This window comes from Apium graveolens, chromosome 7, assembly GCF_009905375.1.
Source record: "Apium graveolens cultivar Ventura chromosome 7, ASM990537v1, whole genome shotgun sequence".
NCBI classification, from domain to species: Eukaryota; Viridiplantae; Streptophyta; class Magnoliopsida; order Apiales; family Apiaceae; genus Apium; species Apium graveolens.
The window spans coordinates 33,295,347-33,320,907 of NC_133653.1; positions in this window are offsets into that span (position 1 = coordinate 33,295,347).

The following is a 25,561-nucleotide window of genomic DNA, read 5'->3' on the forward strand; positions in this document are numbered from 1 at the left end:
ACATTCTGGTGAACTTCCAGCGAGTCAAACATAGTTAATTCAGCACGGTTTCTGTTCGTTTTTGGTGCAAAATCATTCAAAATTTCATCCTCCATCCAGAAACAACAACAGCAACCTTGTCCGGATACCAGAACTCGATCTCCGACCAAAAATCAAACCCAACCGGCGAACTTCGCCGGATAAACGAAGTTCTTGATTTCTATACTAAATTTGATGAATTATGCGGGGAATTAAAGCCCAGAATCTATAGAATCTAACACCCTAACTTTTAACAGTCAAGAATCAAGAACAGAATCAAAATAATCAAATTTAAAATTTTGCAAAAGAGCAAAAGTTCGGTTTTAGCCAAAATGGAATCAAAATCACATAAGATACATATGAAAATGATCATCATGATCTCAAGAATCATATCCAATCAACAAAACCTTCAAACAATTCCTTAAAATCATAAACCGAATTAAAATTTAAATTAAATAAAAAAATAAAAATACGAATTTGATAAATAGGCGACCTTATACGATGATTCTGGTGCGGATACGATCGTCTTGTCGAGAGCTTCGTTTTGACTATTCATACGCCTCCATCGGATTCCAATAACGTCTTCAAATCTTTGTTCGATTACGAAGAACACGAAGAACACAATTTATTTCTATGAATAATTATCTATTTAACTGTTTGCAAATGATTTTTCTGTACAAAATAAAATACGGTAAAAGGCTATTTATATTTACGGAAAATTTGTATCCCGTTGGATCATTCCGGATATAAAACGGTACGTTTATTTATAAAAACTGACCCAAACGGTATCGGTTTTCGGGATAATTATCCAGATCAGTACAATTTGTACTGGGTCTTGGTCTCAGCGCCTGGTTACACGTACTACGAGGTGATAATTGTGATAGTTTAATAAAAAGCTCTCGTTTATCGAAAATACGAGTTTTATTGATTTACCGAAACGAATATTGTATCGTAAATGTTGCGCCGGGACTCGCGCAGGACAAACCGTACGCCGGATCGAAAAAGTCGAAACATGGAAAATGCTCGGAATATTGCAATTAGGTTAGGAAGGAGTTCTCGGAAGAGTTTCGGGTTATAAAAACGTAAAAACGAATGACGCCGGTTGGTTCCCGTTTTTATAAAATAAGTTTTAAATACCCGGAAAAAGATTTTATAAAATTCATATGATTCCTATAAATTCATAAATAAAAATAATTAGGAAGATATGACAATTATCTATATTTTATTTGGAACATATAAAAATTGAAATACTTAATTAATAACATTTTTAAACATTCAAACACATTTAACACTTAACAAATCATTCACAGAATAAATACTGAATACATATAATAATTATCTATTAGCAAAATAATTGCACGATATATCCCGAATATTACATCCTTCCCCCCTTAAAAGGATTCTGTCCTCAGAATCTCCTAAGAAAATAAATGAGGGTACTTTCCTCTCATATCTTTTTCTAACTCCCAGGTTGACTCTTCAACCTTTGGGTTTTTCCACAATATTCTTACTAACTTTACCACTTTATTTTTCAGTATTTTCTCTCTTTCTTCTAGAATCTCTATCAGACTCTCTTCATATGGCAAATCTGTCTGGAGCTCTATTGGCTCCTATTCTATTACATGCCTGGAGTCTGAATTATACTTCCTAATCATCGATACGTGAAAAACATTGTGAATGTGCTCCATGTGCGGAGGTAACGACAACTCGTAAGCTACTTTTGCCAACGTGCTTTAAAATCTCAAAAAGATCTGACATATCTTGGGCTCGGTTTTTTCCTTTCTTTCCAAACCTCGTTAATCCCTTCCACGGTGATACTTTTAGTAATATCAAATTCCCTTCTTCGAATTCCATATCTTTCCTTGATTAATCTGCATATTTCCTTTGACGATCTTGTGCTGCTATCAATCTTTTCTGGATAACTTTAATAGCTTCCTTTATCAGCTACACTAATTTAGGTCCAAGTATTTTGCATTCTCCTACTTCGTCCCAATACACTGGAGATCTGCATTTGCGTCCCTAAAGGGCTTCATAGGGTGGCATCCCAATACTAGCGTGATAACTGTTGATGTAAGCAAATTCTACCAGAGGTAAATGCTCGTCCCAATTTTCTTTAGAATCAATAGTACACACGTGTAACATGTCCTTGATTGTCTGGATCGTTCCTTCACTCTGGCTGTCTGTCTGCGGGTGGTAAGCCATACTCATATTCAGTCTCGTTCCCAAACATTCTTGAAAACTCTCCCAATATCTTGGATTAAATCTTGGATCTCGATCGGATACGATGGACACAGGAATTCCATGACGAACTACAATTTCTTTTAAGTACATATGAACTGACTTGTCCAGTGAAAATCTTCCATTTACAGACAGAAAATGAGCTGACTTGGTAAATCTATCCATTATAATCCAAATGGTATCATGATTAGCTTTTGTGCTTGGTAACCCAACTATAAAATCCATGGCGATATGCTCCCACTTCCACTCTGGAACCTCCAATGGCTGTAGCAATCCACTTGATCTCTGATGTTCTACTTTAACTCTTTGACGTATGTAACATCTGCTAATCCATTCCGCAATTTCCCTCTTCATATCTGGCCACCAATAATTTTCCTTTAAATCTCTATACGTCTTGGTACTCCCTGAATGGATTGAATACCTTGAATTATGAGCTTTCTGTAAAATTTCATTCTTCAATTCTGTCACTGGTGGAATCCAAATTCTAGAAGAAAACCTAAGAATACCTTGATCGTCCTTTTTGCGTGCATAATTCTTCACCTACTAAATGATTTATATCCTAATCCATTACCTCTTCCTGACACTTCTTTATCTTCTCTTACAATTCTGACTAAAAAGTTATACTTATACATTCTTACTCCCTTTTGGATCATGAACCCTGACTTCCAATTCCAACTTCTAGAATTCCATAGATAATTTTTTTGGTATAGTCTCTATGTTCATTCTCTCTTCTTCTTACTCATCTCTTGCCACTACATTTGCTTTTTTTTTCCTCGGGAGTTCATACTTTAAACTCTTATGGTCCGTATATATCTCACATCTTTCTCTATACTTACAATATTTCCCAATCTTTCAAAACAAAATATTGTTGTTGCTTTTAATTCCCAGTTATGAGTAGGGTACTTCTGCTCATAAGGTTTCGGTTGTTTGGATGCATAACACACATCATATTCCCTTACGAGAAGTATCACTATAAACTACCAAATCTCCCTGATACTTTCAAAGTCATAAAATAGGTGTTGTAACCATTCTTTCATTTAACTTCACAAAACTTTCTTCACCCTTCTCCATTTCACATAACCTTCTTGTTTTTCCTGATTAGCTTCATCCAAAATATTGCAACTTTCAAGAAATCTTGCAAAAATTTCTAATAGTAATTGGCCCATGATAAAACTTTTTACTTTTGTTGGTGCTGCTGGTCTTTTTTCATTCATACTATCTTTAAATTTTTCTGCTGAATCCCCTTTTTGTCTCCTCCTTACTGGCTGTCTATACCTCCTGCAATTAAAGTTTTCACCTGGTAAACTTTTTATACCACTTCTTTCTTCTTTGACTCCTCAGCTATCATTGTATAGGTTGCATGGTTCTTCTTAAGTAACACTAGTATGTCTTATCCAGATTCCTCCTTCAAGATTCTACTCATCAATTTAAATATCACTGGTATATCAGTTCATCCAACTAACATTTCTAGATTTTATAACAACAGTACTGAGTTCTGAAAATTATCTTTGATATGTTCATAAGTTCAATCTTCACTTGGTAATATACCCAGTCTTAAATCAATCTTATAAAAATACCTTGCTTCATTCATTTATTTAAACAAATCATTGATTCGAGGTAACAAATATCTGCTCTTGAGAGTAAAATTATTGAGCTTTCGCTAACATATAATCTCACACTTCCATCTTTCTTATTAACACATTGTGTCGGTGCACTTTAGGGGGTACGCTAGGTCCAGTTGCTTTTTCTTCTAATTATCTCCTGCATTTGCTCTGGTAACTCCTTTATTTTATCTGGTGCCATTCTGTGTGGGGCTTTGGACACTGGTTTCATTTCAGGTGCTAAATCAATCTTAAACGCATTTTCTTTATCTAAAGGAAATATTGGTAACTCGTCTGAAAACATATCTTGAGACTATAAAATCTTCAAGTTCGGTTTGCTCCTGACTCTTATTTATAATCGCCACAACACTTATATTTTGGTCGCTATAATCTTAAATCATTCTTACCAAATTCTTTACTTTCCTTTGTCCTTTAAACTTCTTCATGTTCTCATTTGGCGTCTTCAGAACTATCTTCCATCACGACGGTCTACATGGGCATCACACTTGAATAGTTAATCCACTCCTTAGAATAATGTCAAATCCTCTTATCTCAAATGATATCAATTCTTCGCAACTTATTGCCTGAAATATCGATTCCTCCATTGGTACTTACTTATTCAATAACTGCACGTTCTTAACTTGCTAGTCCTTTAGTCATAAACTTATTGATTCGACAAGATAATTCATCTTATCAGTAAAACCTTGAGAGATATATGATCAAGTTGCTCCCACATCTTTCAATACTTTAACACATAAGGTATCCACATTAATCTTCCACATCATCACATCCATATTCTAAATAACATATCACAAATTCTTGTTCTCGGAGACGTATCCCTTATTGAAGTAGATTCCCTTGACTGTTAATGCATCCCTGGCTAGGGCCAGTGATTTACAATTCTCACCAAATGCCCTTGTTTCCTTTCCATGCATGAGAGGTAGATGAGACTTTGCCCGCTGGGTGTATAATATGTTGACTTTTGTTTGAAAAGCTCTCGCAAGAACAACAGTACAATGAAACCACTAAAAGGATTCACAATTTTAATAAACTTAGAGTTAAAAAGAAAGAAGAAGTAATGATTTGAATATGAATATGAATGAGACAACCACATTGGTACTTAAGATGGCCAGTCTTTCATACCGTATGGCATACAGCACATGATTAGGTGGCGTCCCACCCGACTCTTCGTCATTCCGACAAAGTGTCTCATCATAACACTGTTTGTCACAATCAGAAAGCAAAACCCAAGGGGAACAATTAAATTTGAAAGGAATGCAAAATCCTCTGCTTTGATATTATCAGAAAGAATTTATTAAGAAAAAAGAGTTCATACATTTTTAGGAATTTAAAAAGGAATATACGCTGTAATGTTGAGGACAAGAATGATACCATTGGTCACCATCCACATTTCACTTGTATTCATCTTTCGAGCTTGCTCGATCATTTCCCAATTGTATCACATAACAACTTTAGAAATATGCTAAAATGCCTTCGCAACTAAGCATTATGGTAGATTCTTACTTGTTATGTCTCGCGTCTGTAACGTCGCACCTACACGTATAATACTTTAACAATTCGATCATAATGGCGTTCTTATCAGATAACCTTGAATTTCCTCTTTTTAATTTAGAATAACCATGAATCATTTAACATAGCGATCATTTTATTAATAATATTCTTCCTTTAGAAAAGTCTGAAAATTTTCCCAATTTTCTTCGGTCATGCTCAGGCTTCCATTATATCCATGAATTCCTTGAATCTCTGATAATCCCAGTAATTGGATGTATAGTTACTTCGTACGCTGGTTCTGTTGTTAATCCTATCAGACAATACTTGCACCCACTTCTTCATAATCGCAGGTTACCTCGTTCTCCGAATTAACAATACTGAGTTTGAAACAACATCCTTCTAGATAATCCGGGTCTTTTAACAAACAAGAAACTCAAGTAGTAACTTGACAACCAAGGTTTAAAACTTATTTTATTCAAAAAGGCTTTTAGAAATTTTGTGAGGAATTTTTTTTTTCGAAAACTTGTTAAGAATTTTGAAAATTTTAAAAATCACACCTCTGGTTGTCCTCACTATATGAGTTGGTTGTTGTCCTTCTTATGACCAAATACCAAGTTAAAGAACGATCACTCAAAGGTCCATTCACTTCCATTTATCTCCTCTCCTTCATTGGGGTCTATTACTTTCCCTAATCAATGAAAACTTCCGCTGTCGTTGCACATTATCTTATTCGTAGCTTCACATTAAGGCTCCCATACTGGTAGTATTCTCGTTAACCACTTTGTAATCATTAAGTGGAACAGACTATCCAATAGTCAACAAGTCAGCTAATGTCACATCATCTTGTTAAAATATATATCACATCATTACAACACCATTAATTTCAAGAAATCTTCAGATCCCTAATCTCCTCTAACTCTTTCTCTTCAACACTTATCTACTCCATTTCACAAGCTAGTCATGAGTGGCCTAATTACTAATAGTTTCTTGTAACCTGATAACAGCCATCCTCCAGAATACTTTAATCTTCTTTCTAAACTCCTTCTCACCTTAATTTGTATCTCAATACTCACCATTTACTGCAGCTATCGTGTCCCTTCTCGCAAATGTTGTTGTTTCATTGGAAAGGTTTTTTAAACTGAAGTTATAGAATATGGTGTATAGTAAACAGTAAAGATACATTCATAGTTGAATGTTCAAAAGAACAAGAATAAGCAAATGAAGGTTCTTGAATAGGTAGTCTCATATTGAGAGATGATAGAATAGCGTTGAATAACTTGGAAAGGCGCAATTGTCATAACAGAAGGTAATACCGCTAATATTGATGGAGAACAAGGCGCAAATCGAATCTGAGAGAAGATGACGATCCTTAAATGGAAAGCTCCAAACGATCAGTTGATGCAGGGAAATCAGGATCTGCCATTGCTGTTGCCTGGATATCACGTCGCTAGTTAAGAATCCCGAATCGCAACACAACCCGTGCCGGAGACTTACTATACAGTCGTACTCAACCTCACGATGACCTATCTTTCTATTTCCTATTCCTAATCCTAACCCTCTACCCAATCCCGACAATCTAGGCTTGTTTCAGTGACTTATAACCTGTAGCTCTGATACTAACCTGTGACGCCCTCCAAATCCGGGTCAGAAGTTTGGGGTCCACAATACATACTCAATATATAAACCTGTATATAAAATATTATTTGTAATGACCCTGCTTTACATAACCACGGATCGCAACAGGTTAAAGTATGAAAACAAGCCACAACCTTAACTTTTATTACAACATACCAAATCCCAACTAATTTAATTTACAACTGATATGAAATTATTCTTACAACCTTACTATCTCACTACTGCAATAAGCTCCTGCTAGCTCGATCAATCATAATCTGGAATCCTAGCTCGAACATTGAACTGGGAAACCTCGCTATCAACCGTATCCTTCTTAACTGTAGAATACATAAAAAGATTCACAAGAGTGAGCTAACTAGCTCAGCAAGTCATATTATTAATAACTGAGGTTAAACAATAATAAACGAGATGATTCAAAGGAATCAATTTTCCTATTAAACAACCAATAGAATTGGATATTCATTTTAAGTTTTTAAAACCAAGGTTAGGCTGCTGATCAGTCACGCACTAACCCCGAGCAGAGCACACAACACTGCTCTAACTACTGGATCCAAGGCACACATTGGCCTAAGTTGACCATCAATATGGTCTGACCACGAATCTGGTCCATACAAAGAAAACTATCCAATTCTAAAGCATTTCAATATGATAAACAAGAGAGTTCAATAAACCAAGATCATAATCAATAACAAAAAAACATTTGTATAAGAGCATTATATCTCGAGGAAGGTTTAGAAATACTTGCCTTATCATAATCGATTTCAACTTCACTTGTACTTGTCTAATGACTCCATTCAACCATCACTCATCTGCTTTTCTTATGCCTCGCTTCTATCCTCTGATTACTTGCTGTATTTTCTACATGTCAATTCTATTTTCTCATCACCTACTTCTCTTTTCTATGCCTTGCTTACTCTGCTAGGCATCATAAGTATCTATTAATATTTAACTCATACGATTCTATTCGACATACACTTCTATCTACCCTTCGTTTTACCCAAATCCGATTAACGGATTGAAAGTTACGCTATAAACAAGTAATCACCGAACATATAGACCGACAGTTAACCGACAAGTCACATATAACACATAGCTCGTCACATAATCAATGGTATATCATTTATAAAGAAGTCCCGGGTCGTAAACAGGCTTTCAGGTATTTGAAATGATTTTTAAAACATTTTTCGGAATTAAAACTGGTCGTTGGATCAATTTCGGAGTAATAAACAGGGTTCAGTTGGCCAAATATGGCTTCAAAACAATTTTATAATAATTATCGAAACTATTTTTCAGAATTCTTAAATCATTTTTAAATAAATAAATCTAATTAAATAATTAATTAAAATCAATTAATAATTAATTAAATCAATTAATCCATTAATTTTTTTGAATTAATTGACCAATTAATCAATTAATTATTAACTAAAATTAATTGACTAATTAATTCAGATTTATTTTTGAATTAAAAATAATTTTTGGAATTAAAAATGAATTTTAGAAAATGAATAATGAATTTTTGAATTTATTAGAAAATAGGAAATTCCAGAAACAGTTTATAAACTTTGCAACTGGAAACAGATGGATCAAAATCCCTTCTGCCAAGAACACCACCGGAGTTTGCTTGAATGTCAACCGGAATTTGGAAAATTTCCAAAAACCGGCGACATTCCGGCGAACTTCCGGCGAGTCAAACAGAGTTAATTCAGCACGGTTTCTGTTCATTTTTGGTGCAAAATCATTCAAAATTTCATCCTCCATCCAGAAACAACAACAACAACCTTGTCCGGATACCATAACTCGATCTCCGACCAAAAATCAAACCCAACCGGCGAACTTCGCCGGATAAACGAAGTTCTTGATTTCTATACTAAATTCGATGAATTATGCGGGGAATTAAAGCCCAGAATCTATAGAATCTAACACCCTAACTTTTAACAGTCAAGAATCAAGAACAGAATCAAAAAAATCAAATTTAAAATTTTGCAAAAGAGCAAAACTTCGGTTTTAGCCAAAATAGAATCAAAATCACATAAGATACATATGAAAATGATCATCATGATCTCAAGAATCATATCCAATCAACAAAACCTTCAAACAATTCCTTAAAATCATAAACCGAATTAAAATTTAAATTAAATAAAAAAATGAAAATACGAATTTGATAAATAGGCGACCTTATACGATGATTCTGGTGCGAATACGATCGTCTTGTCGAGAGCTTCGTTTTGACTATTCATACGCCTCCATCGGATTCTAATAACGTCTTCAAATCTTTGTTTGATTACGAAGAACACGAAGAACACAGTTTATTTCTATGAATAATTATCTATTTAACTGTTTGCAAATGATTTTTCTGTACAAAATAAAATACGGTAAAAAACTATTTATATTTACGGAAAATTTGTATCCCGTTGGATCATTCCAGATATAAAATGGTACGTTTATTTATAAAAACTGACCCAAACGGTATCGATTTTCGGGATAATTATCCAGATCAGTACAATTTATACTAGGTCTTGGTCTCAGCGCCTGGTTACACGTACTACGAGGTGATAATTGTGATAGTTTAATAAAAAGCTCTCGTTTATCGAAAATACGAGTTTTATTGATTTACCGAAACGAATACTGTATCGTAAATGTTGCGCCGGGACCCGCGCAGGACAAACCGTACGCCGGATCGAAAAAGTCGAAACATGGAAAATGCTCGGAATATTGCAATTAGGTTAGGAAGGAGTTCTCGGAAGAGTTTCGGGTTATAAAAACGTAAAAACGAATGACGTCGGTTGGTTCCCGTTTTTATAAAATAGGTTTTAAATACCCGGAAAAAGATTTTATAAAATCCATATGATTCCTATAAATTCATAAATAAAAATAATTAGGAAGATATGACAATTATCTATATTTTATTTAGAACATATAAAAATTGAAATACTTAATTAATAACATTTTTAAACATTCAAACACATTTAACACTTAACAAATCATTCACAGAATAAATACTGAATACATATAATAATTATCTATTAGCAAAATAATTGCACGATATATCCCGAATATTACACCAACCCTTTTTAAAAGCTGTTGCAACCAATGCACAAATTGTAGTCATTTTAATCACCGGTGAGAAAGTTTTAGTATAGTCAACACCCTCTTTTTGTGTGAATCCTTTTACTACTAGATGTGCTTTATACCGTTCTATGGAATCATCATATTTCTGTTTGACTTTAAAAACCCACTTAAAAGAGATGGATTTCTTCCATTTGGGAAGAAAAATGAAAGACCATGTGTCATTTGCTTCCAGTGTAGAAAATTCAGCAGCTATGGCATTCTGCCATTCCTAAAACTGAGCAGCCATGTCATAAGAAGAAGGTTCAGAATATGTTAAAAGTGAAGAGACATGTGTTGTGGCAAAATAATGAGAAGGTATAACAGAAGTGGCGGGTGTGGGAAATAAAGAGGTAAGGGTAAAAGAGCAACAAACAGAGGAACAATGAGCTTGTAGAGGATGAATATAATCTTGCAAATATGTAGGTAATTTAATATTTCTGGTAGATTTTCTTACATCAGGACATATGATATCTAAAGAAATACTAGGATGGACTAATGTAGAATAAGGAGGAGAAGAAGTAACAGGTGGGATAGAAGGAGCTTCAGGAGAAATTAAATCATGTTTGAGAATGGAATCAGTGCCAGAAAGTGGTATAAAAGAATGATTGTTGGATTTAACCAGAGGATAAACAATTTCATAAAACTTGGCATCTCTAAAATTGATAATGGAGTAATTCTCTAGATTAAGGAATTTATAAGCCTTTTTACCAAAAGGGCAACCTAAAAAAACACAAGAAATAGATCTGGGAGATAACTTTTCCCTGTGTACTTTAGGTATGCTAACATGAGAGAGGCATCTAGAAGGTTTCAAGTGATTATAACCAGGTTTGGTACCAAATAACAGTTTATAAGGTGTGTATCCTTTGAGAACTTTAGAAGGAATCTATTTATGAGATATGTATTTTAAAACACAGTCCCCACAACATTGTTTAGGTAAATTGGATTGAAAAAGAAGAGCTCGTGAAGTTTTTAGTAAGTGTTTGTGTTTTCTCTACACAACACCATTTTGTTATGGACTATGACTACAAGAAGTTTGGTGTTGGATACCTTTAGAAAGGAAGAATTGACTGGCATCATGACTCAAGCCTAGTTCTAATGCATTATCTGTTCTAACAAATTTGACATGAGATTTTAATTGTGTTTCAATGATTGCCACAAAGAATTTAATAAATATGAATGCATTACTCTTTGTACTAAGAAGGTGTGTCCAGGTAGCTCTTGAGAAGTCATCAACAATAGTTAAAAAATAACAATATTTGTTGTATGTTTTGATAGGGCAAGGACCCCAAATATCAACATGAGTTAATTGGAAACAAGCAGTAGAATGAATTTTGCTATTAGGAAATGGCAGACTATGTTGTCTTTGTTAGACATTGAGTGCAATTAAATACAACAGGGGGGGTGAATGTGTTTCTTGAATTTTAATTCCCTTTTGAAAGTGTTTAGCTTAATTTAAACAAGCAAATATGAATTTATAGAGATAAATTATCTGACAGTAAACACACATAACAATTTATCAAAAACCCATTTAATTGTATTAATCAAGTTTGTCTTGCTATAAATCTGTGTTCTTAAAAATAGGAACTCAGCTACAAATCTTGAGAGAGAATACAAGATTTTTCTAGATCTGTTTTTTTAAACTAAGGACCCGTGCATGCTTCATAGACCAATAACACGGGATTATGAAACTTGCACTAAAATGTACTAACAGAGTTTCTAAAGCTATCTTGTCTATTTCCTTTCTGGTGTTAGCAAATCTGTGCAGAATCTTGTAGGTTTGTGACTATCCTTTGTCCAGTGAATCTTGGCCCTTGATCTTGTATTCTTCAAGCTGCTTTTATAGTCTTTCCAATTCAGTAGATGAATTATTTATTGACTGATAATATTGAATATTGAACTTGTCTGTATTCTGAATTATGAGATAGCTTGTCAAGGTCTCCTTTTGTTCTATAGAGAAGTGACATATAGATAAGTAAAATGACTTATCGATATCTCGAGTTCTTGATATATGTAAATGACTTGTCGAGGTCTCTAGTTCTTGACATGTAGAATAGCTTGTCGACATCTCTACTTCTCGATATAGGCTTTTGACTTGTTGATATCTTGAGTTCTCTATATGAGGATTTTGACTTGTCGATATCTCTAGATCTCTACATGAAAAAATGACTCGTCGATATCTCCAGTTCTCTATATAGACATTTTCACTTATCGATATCTTAGATCTCTATATGTAGGTTGGCTTATCGATGTCTCTTGGTCAGTGACTTGTCGATATCTTGACTTAGAACATTTTTCCTAGAACAATGTTATTCAAATCCAAGTTGGTACACTTCTCTCTGATGCATGATTATGATTTAATCTTCTTCCAGAGTTTATTCCTTAGCTTGAAGACTGCTCATAGAAAAATCCCCCAGTCTAATCTACTAAACATTTTTACAGACTCAAGAAATATAATTAAAGAATACAAATATAAATTATCATACAGCTTAACCTTAGGTCTGTCAATATGACTTAGTATTGTTAGATACATGCATGTCTTGCACAACAATCTCCCCCAATTTTTGAGAAGATTACTTGTCACAAGTTCATGCCTGATAACATGACTAACCCCAAGCTAAAATCAATTACAATAAGATTGAAATATTGATAAAATATAATTAATATACAAGTCACTGTTACATCAGTACATAATTACAAAGCTTAGGTAAATATCTCATAACCAGGTTCTTTTCTAATGAAGTCCTTAAGTTTGACTAGTAATTCAAATTCTTCAATAATCTCATTTTCCCTTAGAGCTTCCACTAGTTTGATCTATTCTTCTAATGAGTAACTGTTGAGAAGATAAATCCTTAATTTTGAAACTCTGCCTACCTTCATATTTTAGAAAGTGTCTATCTTTAGAAACTCTGCTCAACCCCCTTGCCTTCAGTACATTAGATCTTCTTTCAAACATTTCAATCTCTTCAACATATTTCCTTTCTCTTTCCTCTCTTTCAGCCTTTTCCCTTGCATGCCTAATATTCCTCTCTCAACCTCTCAGCCAATACCGCCTTTCTCATCCTTGTACTTGAATCCCCAACATTCATCAAACTAATCACTCTCTCCAATTCTGCAGTTGAAAATATCTCAATTACAGGTGCCATCCTTGTAGTAATTTCTGATTTCTCCCAGAGAAAGAACACAAACTTTTACTATCTCCCCAGCTAATTGTTGGTGATAATCATCACTTGTTATGCTCTTAGAAACTGGTAGAAAGTCATCCTGATTGAAGCAGTTTTAGATAGCACCAACATCAGTTTGAATTTCTTTTGTTTTTCTTCCTGTTGTCTTGAAATGAGTTCTAGTTGGAGCTTTGAATGAGGGTGGTTTAGATATTTTCTTAAACGAGGTTTGGCTAGCTGTTATAGGTATTTTGAGTAGGGAATGTGTAGTTGGATTGTATAGGTATTTAGGCTTTGAGGTTTGGATAGACGGTATTTAGGCTTTGAGGTTTGGATAGACTGAGTGTTTTTTGGCTAGGTTTAGGGGTTTGAGTTGGTAGAGTTTGTGAGATTTGAATTTCTTGGACATTCTGTTTCTCTTCTCCTCTTTCTCCATCCCTTCTTATCATCTACTTTGCTACCACTTGCCTTGCTAGACTGAATTTTGATTTGAGCCAGAAGATTTGTGCTCATCTTTCTTCTGCTCATCATCATCTAAGTCATCTTTTTTGTTAATTTGAGCTCTTGGCAACATAGATTCAACATTCTTCATATATTCAGCAATAATCTTCAAAGCTTCCACATCTTCAAAAGTCTTATTTTTCTTTAACTTTAGATATGTCTCTATGATCATCAGTAATTTCTTGTTCCCCATGACACAATGCTTTGGAATCTAAAAATGTTTGCATTGTTTGGTGTTAGGACAGATTTAGGCCATTCTCTTGCTTGGTTGAAAGTAGGCTTCTGCAAATACAACCATTTGACCTTTTTTGAGTTTATTGAGCAATAGAGTGTCCTCTGGAATCACCCCGTTCACCATGTTGATAAATATGTCCAGCTCAGATGCTCTTCTTGATTGTTGATAAAAGAGACATACATGCATGCATCTGTCAACACCTGAGTCATTCACATTGATAATAATCCTCGTTTCTTTGAAGTTTCCCATAATCACCATCACCACCCACAGGAAATATATGTTCCTATACATAGCCTTCTTGTATATAAAATGATTTTTGTTTAAAGAGACTCTAAGGGATCTTAGGAGTTCATCAAATTCCTTGTCAAGACAAGGTCCCTCAGCTGCCTTCACGAGTCTGTTTATACCAACATCATCTTTATTTTGAATAGTAGCTTGGCTGGATTTTAGCTAGGACTCGATCTCCCCCTTAGGCTTGATAGCAAGCACAAGAGGTGTAGGTAGAGGGATTTGGATCATTATAGCTTGAGATGTTTCTTGAAGAGGGATGTTTAGTGCACCTATAATAGCTCCCAAAGACACTGAATTCTGAATCTGTATATATTTGTGGGAGTCTATTAAGGACTTGGTATCCTGTTGATGGATTTGTACAAGAGAAGTTAGATGAGAGACTTGAGAAGATAGAGAGTCATTTGAGGTTTGGAGATTTGAGACTTGTGTTTGTAGAGTTTGAATTTGAATGTTGGTTGAGGTGAAAGGTATAGGTTGTGAACTTGATGCAGATAAAGTGCCAAAAGAATTCTGAACAACATTCTTGATCTCCTTCATTACCAAAACTGATGGTTCATACCTAGCCTTGTACAATTGATCCAACTTGACCTTGGAGTCATTATTTTGAGTTATTTGCTTCTGGATCACCTCATGCAAGGCTATGAATGAGCCCCTCAGTTTTGTAACACTTTGTTCAACTGGTGCAAGAGATAAAGCTTGAAGCTTATCTGAAAAATTGTTGAAGTTTGACTTCATGTCTGGGAAAGTATGCATCAGTTCATCAATCCAATCATTTACAATTTTCTTGACTTCAGCTTGATGCTTGTCTAGAGTATTTTTTACAGCTCTTCCAATATGATGAAAGGCCTTCAGTTGAGCTTTATACACTTCAGTCATATCATCATAAACCTCTCGAGGAGTGAGGACATTGGAATTGCTTCCCAGAATGGTGACATATTCATCTCTAAATTTAGTGAAGGCCTCCTCCATATTTACCGTGAAGTCTTTTAACAACCATGCATCCCCATTACCATCAGCTGCATTTGCAATCTTCTCTTGTTGCTCTTCAAAATCCCCCTTGTATTAGAGCAGAATGGCCTGATAGTCTTGGTTAGACATGTCAGTAGTAATAAGTTGTTGGGTTATGTTGGCTAGGCCTGCAAGGTAATCAACCAAAAGATCATTGACTGTGGTTGGTTGGGATTGAACATCTTGCATCCACAGATAAATAAGGTGTTCATGTTTGTGTGTAGTGTTTGATGTTGATGGTTGATTGGAAGTGTTTGCAGTGGATGGGATATAGGTGGTAATTATTCCTGTGACAGGTGTCACAGTTTGTCACAGTAGGAATTATGGTTGTGATAGTGTGTTGTTCACTAGAAGAGTGAGCCTCCATTTGAATTAGAAGGGATTTTACCAGGTTACAATCATGTACCATGGCCTCAAACCCTTGTTCCTCTGCAAGTAACTGGCACCTGAATGTGCTAGACTTGCCTCCTCAATGACTGGATCATTGACAATTGTACTCCCAGTTTCAATTGACAATGCAATTTTAGCTAGGGTTGTGAGGGGAGTTGTTCCTGCTTGAGAAACCTCCAATTGAATTGGAGAGGATATTAGTAGCTCTCCCTCAAGAGTACTACTCTCAAACCTAGCAGTCTGTGAAGACTGTGGTGCACATGAAGGCACAATAGGAACCTGCACAGGGTCTTCAATAAAAAATGATGAAACCCTTGTGTTTTTATGGTGTCATCGAGATCTACCTCAGCATGTAGCCTCTCACCATCTAAAGATTATTTCTGAGTGGTGACCACTATTTTTTGAATTATGTCACATGATGTTGGCAATGATTGAGAAGTGGATTCAAACCTTTCATTATATGAAGAAGAAATTTGTGAGATGAGATGAGTGAGTTCAAGATTGATTTATGGCAACTCCAGTTTCAATTGATGTGCTCTCACCATGTGTGCTATCCAAATTACTTCTTTCAACCTCTTGAGAATGCTCAAGAGGTAGTGTAAACTCTATACATGATACATTGGGAAGAATTCTTTGTTCAATTGTGACACCTTTTTGAGAAGGTTACCCCAGAGTCTGTAGATGCCTCATTGTTATAACTGTATCTTTTTGGGAAGATGCAGAGGTGGCTATTTGAGTGGTCAGCTCAACATTCCCTTACTTCTTTGGCTTTTTTACTAAGGGAGACTCAATGTTTGTTTGGTCCTCATCACTATCAGTAACAACAACCAAAGGTGTTTATTTTCTTTTCTTTTTACTAACTCCATCCTTTTAAGAGGATGAAGCAGTTGGCTTCCTTGCTTCTAATGGTTGTGAAAGAAGAGTCTCAACTATGGAAGGCCCTTGTGTGCTATCCTATTTGTGTACATCTACAGGTGCAGGAGCCATAGCTCTACTAGAAAATTTCACTAGACCTTATGTCAGGCATAAGGTAAGGGTAGGTTCTATATATAACGACTCGTGTATTTTTGAATTATTTCTTTATGCATTTATGGAAAGTATTAAATAAATAAAATATGTGTGTTGGTTTTTACAGCTATGTGTTGTTTGACTATTGATGTGTGATTTACTGGATTGTTCGTGCGATTAATTAAAGGATCGTATTGAATTGTTTTCACTTTCAAAAGTGGATTTAGTGCCAATTTATTTGCATAAATATTGGAAATGTTTCTAAAATTGTTTTTTATGATTTTATAATTACAATAATTATTTTTAGGATTTTATAAAATTGAGAAATCAATATTTTATTAATTATTTATTTTTAAATGATTTTCTGATTGCTTTTATTTGTAAAATCCATACTTAATTCCAATTTTCTTCAAAAATTATGAAACTCGTGTTTATTTAAATTTGGAATATTCTGATAATTTTAAAATTATTTTGGAAATTTTCGGGATTAATTTTACCCGCGCGTTGTTTCAGTTATTTGTTAAAAGCGGGTATAAAGTGCGTTTTAGAAATTATGTTAAAATTATGACATTTACGTTTTTATTTACTTCGGGATATTTGTAATATTTTAAGACTATTTTCGTAAATTTCTGAATTTATTTAAAATACATCTCGATTCGTTAATTTCGAAATGGGGATACGAGTTGCATTTCAAAAATATTTTAAAAATTATTAAAATTTTATTTCATTAGTTTCGGGATTTTTAGAAAATTTTAGGATTATTTTGGTACGGTTTGGGTAATAATTATTCGCAGATTTTACCATTAAAATCGATTAAAATGATGCGAATCAGCTTGTAATCAGTCAGGACACGACACGTGTCCATTAAACGGGACACGTGCCGTGTAAATAAACGAAATAGAGGTGTGAGTCATTCAATATTGCAAACATCCATCTGTAGTCTCTTAATCTCTCTCTATCTCGTCTCTCTCTCAAATCTCTCCCGCTCCCGCTCCCTTCTCTTTTCCTCCCTCCCCCACTTCTCTCTAACCTTTTCCTTTTTTCCGGTGACCGCTGTTCCTCATTTTTGGTAAGCACCTACCGGTTTATCTTCTTTTTCTGGCCGTTGTTTAGCTTCATGGTTCAGTTATTTGGTTCATGTGGTTATTATATACATATACTTGTATGTATATGCATGTAATCAGTCAAGGGGGTGCGATTGTTATGTTCTTGCTATGCTGCTGCCTCCTGAATTCCTGTGAGGTGTGGCGGCGTAGGTTTGCTGCGTATATGCGCGTGTGTATCGTGATTTTCCTGTTGCCTTGGTTCGGTTAAATCGTGATTTGAAATTTTAATTATTCTGCAGAAAATTATTGATTACAATTCGTGAAATAAATTTATTCGTGAGGAAATAATTTATATTAATCGGTGAAAATCGTGACTGGCATCTATATACGGGTACCCACGAGTTTTTCCCGCCGTCGGCGATGAGCCTCGGCGAGCCGACGGTGGACTGTGATGAATTTATTCTGAGTCCAATTTTTTTTAAATAAATAAATAAATAAAATGAGTCGTATAATTAGTTTCGTATGGGAATGGTTGTGGAATTGTAAAAACTGGACCGTAGTTGGTTTGGATCTTGTTGTGATTGATTTGACGTCGATGATGTGTCGACGGGTAGTCCGATAAACAAATGAGACGCTGCCCGATTTCCGGGAAATTGAATTATGCAAATACAGAAACGTATCCGACGAATATCGGGACGTCGAGAGACTATATATATGTGTGTGTTTTATACGAAACTTGATTGTATGACGTGATGAAATATTTTTCTAAATCGATAACCTTGATTTCGTAAAATAAAGAGTATAGATATTTTCCGAAAACGAACACTGAACCGATTTTCAAGAACGTGAACCCTAAGTGATACGTGTATTATTATATGAAGTATGTTACGAGTCGGATTTTGTTAACGTTTGGGTAGATTGTTAGCGACGATATGTCAAACATAATCGAATGTCTAAGTTATGATGTTTCGACCTTGTAGGTTTTAGTCGGAATGCCCGAGAATTGGAATTGGACGAAAGATAGTTGGTGGTGAATTGAAAAGCTCAGTAAGGTCCCAATCAAGGGATTTAAGTATTGAGGTCGAATCCAGAGTGATATAGTGGTTGGACGTAAAAGCCTAAGTGGCAGAGTTGGTCCAGAATTGATCAGTAATAGTTATAAAGCCTTGTAAGGCAAATATTTCTGAACTTATCTTCAAGATATACTACCAATGTTTTCGAACTGTTTCATAACATGTCGCTATTATTCAAAATAACTCCTATTTTATATTGCAAGTGCTTTAAACTATTAAACCTTGAACCCTGATTTTCTTGATCTTGAGCCGTAAGCCTTATTCCTTGTAAACCATCCTTTGTTGATCCTCAGATACCAAATCACACAACTATGATACCACTTCCCAAATGTATAACTACCAAACACCAAACACTGAAACAAAATTGTTCGAAAACAACATAAACTTTTATACTCCAACCGTTCTTTAAAACATCAAAGAACTATACCTTGAAAAACCATTATTTGTCTAATACCTGATCCTTTTACAGGCTGAAAACTGTTTCCCATACATACCTTGATATACCTTGATGATACTCATAAATCGTATTACGCTTTTGTGCAAATGCTTTATCGATGTTAATTATGATCTTGCTTATTGAAATACATTGTTTATTATATTGAATTGTTTTAGAATTGGATAGTTTTCTTTATGTGGACCAGATTCGTGGTCAGACCAGATTCGTGGTCGAATTAGGCCAATGTGTGCCTTGGATCCAGTAAATAGAGCAGTGCTGTGTGCTTTGCTCGGGGTTAGTGCGTGACTGATCACCAGCCTAACCTTGGTTTTAAAACTTAAAAAATGAATATCCAATTCTAATGATTAGTTAAAAAGAAACTTGATTCATCTGAATCATTTCACTTGATCATTGTTTAACCTCAGTTTTCATTATTATGACTTGCTGAGCTAGTTAGCTCACTCTTGCAATTTTTTTTAATATATTCTACAGTTAAAAGGGATACGGTTGATAGCGAGGTTTCCCAGTCCAATGTACGAGCTAGGATTCCAGATTGAGTTGGATCGAGCTAGCAGAAACTTGTGGCGATAGTGAGATAGTAAAATTATAAGAATAATTTTATTATCAGTTGTAAGTTAAATTAAAGGGAAATTTGGTACGTTGTAATAAAAGTTAAGGTTGTGGCTTGTTTTCATACTTTAACCTGTTGCGATCCGTGGTTTTGTGAAGCAGGGTCATTATAAATAATATCTCTTTTACAGAATTATATATTTTGTATGTGTTGTGGACCCCAAACTTCTGACCCGGGTTTGGAGGGCGCCACAGGTTGGTATCAGAGCTACAGGTTATAAGTCACTGAAACAAGCCTAGATTGTCGGGATTGGGTAGAGGGTTAGGATTTGGAATAGGAAACCAAAAGATAAGACGTGAGGATTAGTGTGACTATATAGTAAGTCTTCGGCATGATTCGTGTTGCGATTCGGGATTCTCAGCTTGCGACGTGAATTCCAGACAATGGTAATGGCAGATTTTGATTTCCCGGTGTTATTTGATCATTTGGAGCTTTCCGTTCGAGGATCGTCATCTTCTCTCAGATTGGAATTGCACCTTGTTCCTCCACCAGTATTAATGGCACTACCTTCTGTTATAACGGTTGCACTTCTTCAAGCTATTCTACGTCACTTTTCCATCTTTTGATATGAGATTATCTATTCAAGAACCTCCATCTGATTATTCTTCTTTCACTGGACATTCGGCTGTGAGCGTATCTCTTTAGTTTACCCTACATCCTGTTCTATACCCCCAGTTTAGAACTTGTCCTATGAAGCGATTGTACCTACGAGGATGGATTCGAGAGCTACAGTAAATGGTGAGCGTTTGAGTTATAAATAGAGGTGAGACGAAGTTTAGAAAGGAGATTTAAGTGTTTCAGAGGATAGCTGTTATCGGGTTAAAAGAAGCCCTTAGTGACTAAGCCACCCGTGAATAAGTATGGGATGAACTAGATGAATTTTGAAAGAGTAAGAGAGAAATGTATAAACCTGGGATTTTTGTGAAATTAAATGATGATGATATGATAAATGCGATATGTAAAGTAGTAATGTGATGTGATACGAGAAAACTTTGTTCTATGAAATAGACTTATTGACTATTGGATAGCCTGTTTTACTTAACTACTGTAACGGTAATGTCGGGAGTATTACCAGTATGGAAGCTTTGACGTGAAGCTACGAATAAGATAACATGCAATGACAATTGAAGTTTTCGTCGATTAAGGAAGGCAAATGGACCCGATAAAGGAGAAAAGGTAGATTGGAGTGAACGAACTTTTATGTAAATTGTTTCTTTAATATGGTACCTTGTTATAGGTCGGAAGGACAACAACCAACTCATATAGTAAGGACAACCAGGTTTGTGATTTTCCAAACTTTTTAAACAAGTTTTTGAAAAAGATTTTCCTTTACAAATTTCTAAAAGCCTTTTCGAATAAAATGATTTTTAAACATTGGTTGTCAAGTTACTAATTGAGTTTCTTATTTGTTAGAAAGCCCGGATTACCTAGAAGAATGCTGTTTCAGACTTAGTATTGTTAATTCGGAGGACAAAGTGATCCGGGATTATGAAGAAGTTGGTTATTCTCAACAGAAAGGTACAAATATTGTTTGATAAGATTAACAACAGAATCAGTGTACGGAGCAATTACTCATCCAATTACAGGATTATCCAAGTTCAAAGAATTCACTGATTTAACAGAAGTCTGAGTATGACTGAAGGAGATTGAGAAGATTTCCAGATTTCCTAAAAAGAAGAATATTATCAACACAAGGATCGCTATGTTGAATGCTTCGGGGTTATTCTAAATTGAAAAAGGAAACTCGAGGTTGTCTGGTAGGGACGTCATTATGATCGAGTTGTTAAAGTATTATATGCAGAGGTGTGATGTTAAAGACGCAAGACGTGACAAGTAAGAATCTACCATAATGCTTAATTTGCGAAGGCATTTCAACGTACTTTTTAAAAGTTATTATATGAAACAATGGAGATATGATCGAACAAGCTCGAAAGATGAATACTAGTGAAATATGGATGGTGACCAATGGTATCGTTCTTGTCTTCAATATTACAACGTATATTTCCTATTTGATTCCTAAATAAGTATGAACTTCTTTTCTTAAATAAACTCCTTGCTATGATATCGAAAAGGAGAATATTGCATTCCTTTCAAATTTAATTGTTTCCCTCAATTTTTGCTTTCTGATTGGGACAAACAGTGTTATGGTGAGACACTTTGTCAAAATGACGAAGAGTCGGGTGGGACGCCACCTAATCATATGCTGTATGCCATATGGTACGAAAGACTGCCCATCTTAAGTACCAATGTGGTTGTCTCATTCATATTCAAATCCTTACTTCTTCTTTCTTTTCAACTCTAATTTTTGTTGAATTTTGAATCCTTCTAGTCGTTTCGTTGTATTGTCGTTCTTTGCAAGAAGTTTTCAAACAGAAATCAACGTATCCTGAATCAAGTGGACGAAGTTCCATCTACATCTTATGTATGGGAAGGAAATAAGGGCATCTGGCGAGGATTGCAAATCACTAGTCCCAGTGAAGAATCCACTAAGAATCAAGGGAATCTACTCCAATAAGGAATACGTTTTTGAGAACGAGAATATGCGATTTTCCTGTGAAATATGTTATTCAGAATTCGGACGTGATGATATGGATGATCAGGGTGAATACCTTATGCATTAAAGTATTAAAAGATGTGGAAGAAACTTAATTGTTTATCTTTCAAAGTTTTGTTGATAAGATGAATTACCCTGTTGAATTGATAAGATTGTTATTAAAGGACTAGCAAGTCAAGAATGTGTAGTTGTTAAATAATTGAGTACCAATGGTGAAATTGAAATTCCTGGCAATAAGTTGTGTAGAATTGATATCCTGGAAGGTAAGAGGATTTGATATTATTCTAAGGAATGGATTGACTACTAAAGCGTGATGTCCAGATAGACTGTCGTGACGAAAAGATAATTATGAGGATGCCAAATGAGAAGGTGAGGAGGTTCAGAAGATGAAAGAAGGTAACGAATTTGTTAATGATAATTACAGTGATCAAGATATGAGCATTATGGTGATTATGGAATACAAGTCGGAAGCAAACAAAGTTTGAAGATTTTATAATAATTAAGGAGTTTCAAGATATGTTTTTGGATGAGTTATCAACATTTCCTTCGGATATAGAAATTGAGTTCGTGACTGATTTAGCACTTGAAATGAAGCCAGTGTCCAAGGCCCCGCACAAAATGACGCCAGTTAAAGTGAAAGAGTTAGCAAAGTAAATGCAAGAAATGCTAGAAGAAGAAGCGATTAGACCTAGTGTACCCCATAAGGTGCACCAGTATTAAATGTTAATAAGAAAGATGGAAGTATGTGATTAGGCGTCGACTAGCGAGAGCTCAACAAGTTTACTATCAAAAGCAAGTATCTGTTACCTCGACCCAATGATTTATTTGATCAAAATGAAAGAAGCAAAGTACTTTTATGAGATTGATTTAAGACTTGGTATTTCACCAATTAAAGATTAAATCTATAGATATATCAGAGATAATTTTCAGAACTAAGTACTGTTCTCATATCGTCAATTGGATTAACCAATATACTAGTAATATTTGAACTGGATGGACAACACCTTTAAGGAATATCCGAGTAAGATATAGTTGTGATACTTAAAGTCAACGGAGGACCATGCAAAGCATTTAATGATGACTGGGAAGTTGGAGAAGAAAGAAGTTGTATGACATATAGTTCTTAGCATAAATAGTCAATGTAGAGAAGATCAAAAGAGATTCAGCAGGAGTTAAAATTACTATGAATGAAAAGAGACCATAAACACCAACAAAAGTAAGAAGTTTTATCATGGGTCGATTACTATTGGAAATTTGTGTAAGATTTCGTGAAAGTTGCAATAACTTGGACGAAGCTAACCAGGAAAAGCAAGAAGTTTTGTGAAATGGAGAAGGATGAAGGGAAAGTTTTGCGGAGTTAAATGAAAGAATGATTTCAGCACCTGTTTTATCAATTTAAAAGTATCAAGGAGGTTTGGTAGTTTATAGTGATGCTTCTCATTAGGGAATAGGATGTGTGTTGATGCAGCACAATAGAGTTATTGTATATGCATCCAGAAAACCGAAACCTTATGAGCAGAAGTATCCTACCCATAATTTGGGATTAACAGTAATAATATTCGTTTTGAAAGATTTGGGAAACATGATATGTATGGAGAAAGGTGTAAGATCTATACGGGCCATAAGAGGTTGAAGTATGTATTCACAAGGAAAAGCAAAGATAGAGGAAAGCAATAACGGACATAGAAACTATACCAGAAGAATTTTCTATGGAATTTTAGAAGTTGGAATTGGGAGTTAGAGTTTATAATCCAAACAGGAGCAAGGATGAATAGTATGACGTTTCAGTCGAAGTTGTTAAGAGAAAGATAAGGAGATGTCAAAAGAAGATAACGGATCACGATGTTAGCAGTAGTGAGATGAAATTTATGCGTCCATGAGAACGATCATGATATCCCCAGGTTCTCTTCCAGCACTTGGAAGTTACAAGTAGAAGAATTAAGAAATGAGATGCCACAGAGAATTCATAGTATAAAGTATATACTCTATTGAAGAGATGCCAAAATATATGGAAATAAAAGAAAAACAGCGATAACCAGGTATAAGAATGATATTTCAAAATGGATTAGAAAGTGTTAGACACGTCAAAGAATTAAGGTGAATTATTGGAGGCCTAATGGATAAGGCAGACCCAGGGAATGGTTTTACAAGAAGTGAATCGTGAAAGGTACCAGTGATGTTCATGGAGAAAAGGAATGAAATTATAAGAGTATGTACTGATTATCGGGAGTTTAACAAGACAATGAATAAGAAGAAGTGAGACCCTATAAAGAATTGATTACTTATGAGACCTAGTTTAAGAAGTGTGTTATGTATTGAGAATTAACTTAAGATCTGACCTGAGAAAATATCAGAGATTACGATCAAAGTGAGTTCAGAGCATTGCAAGCTCTGATGATATTATGTGAAATGACAAGTGTATCAGGTGGCTACAAGGAATTAAGGAACATGGTGTATAAGGAGTACTTGGGTAAGCAAATTGTATTTATTGATAACATCCTCAGTTATTCAAAGAATAAGAAAGCGTGCATGGAATGCCCAAAGATTTTTCTCCAAAGATAAGAAGGAAAACAACTATACATTGAGTCTTCAAGAATAAAATTTTGACCGAGGTTAACAAAAGATTCTGAATTAATCCATTAACAACTACCTAAACAAAGCTGTATGGTAACAGATGCCTTATGTCGACAGAAAGGATTGGATGTAATTAAGACCACCGAGGAGTTAGTAAACGAATTGGAAAGAGTGGAATCTGAAACTCAAATACTTAAAGGTGATAATAAATGAATATATGAGATTACTTTCCAGCCTTAACTGATGGAAAAGAGTAAGAGATGTTTAAATGTTTGGAAACCAAGTTGAAAACGAGTTCCGCCTATCATCCTTGAATAGAGAGTCAAGGTACGAAAGTGATTCAGGAAAGGTAAAATATGTTGAGAAGTGGAGTTTTAAGGAAACACTGGAATTATCATTTATTAGCGATGTCAGCTTTGGAATGCCACTTTACCAAGCTTCATGTGAATGCAAGTGTAGGTCCCCATTTCTATTGAAATAAAGTGGGAGAAAGAAAGTTGTCAATTCTAAGTTAGATCAGCACACCAAGAGTGTAATGATA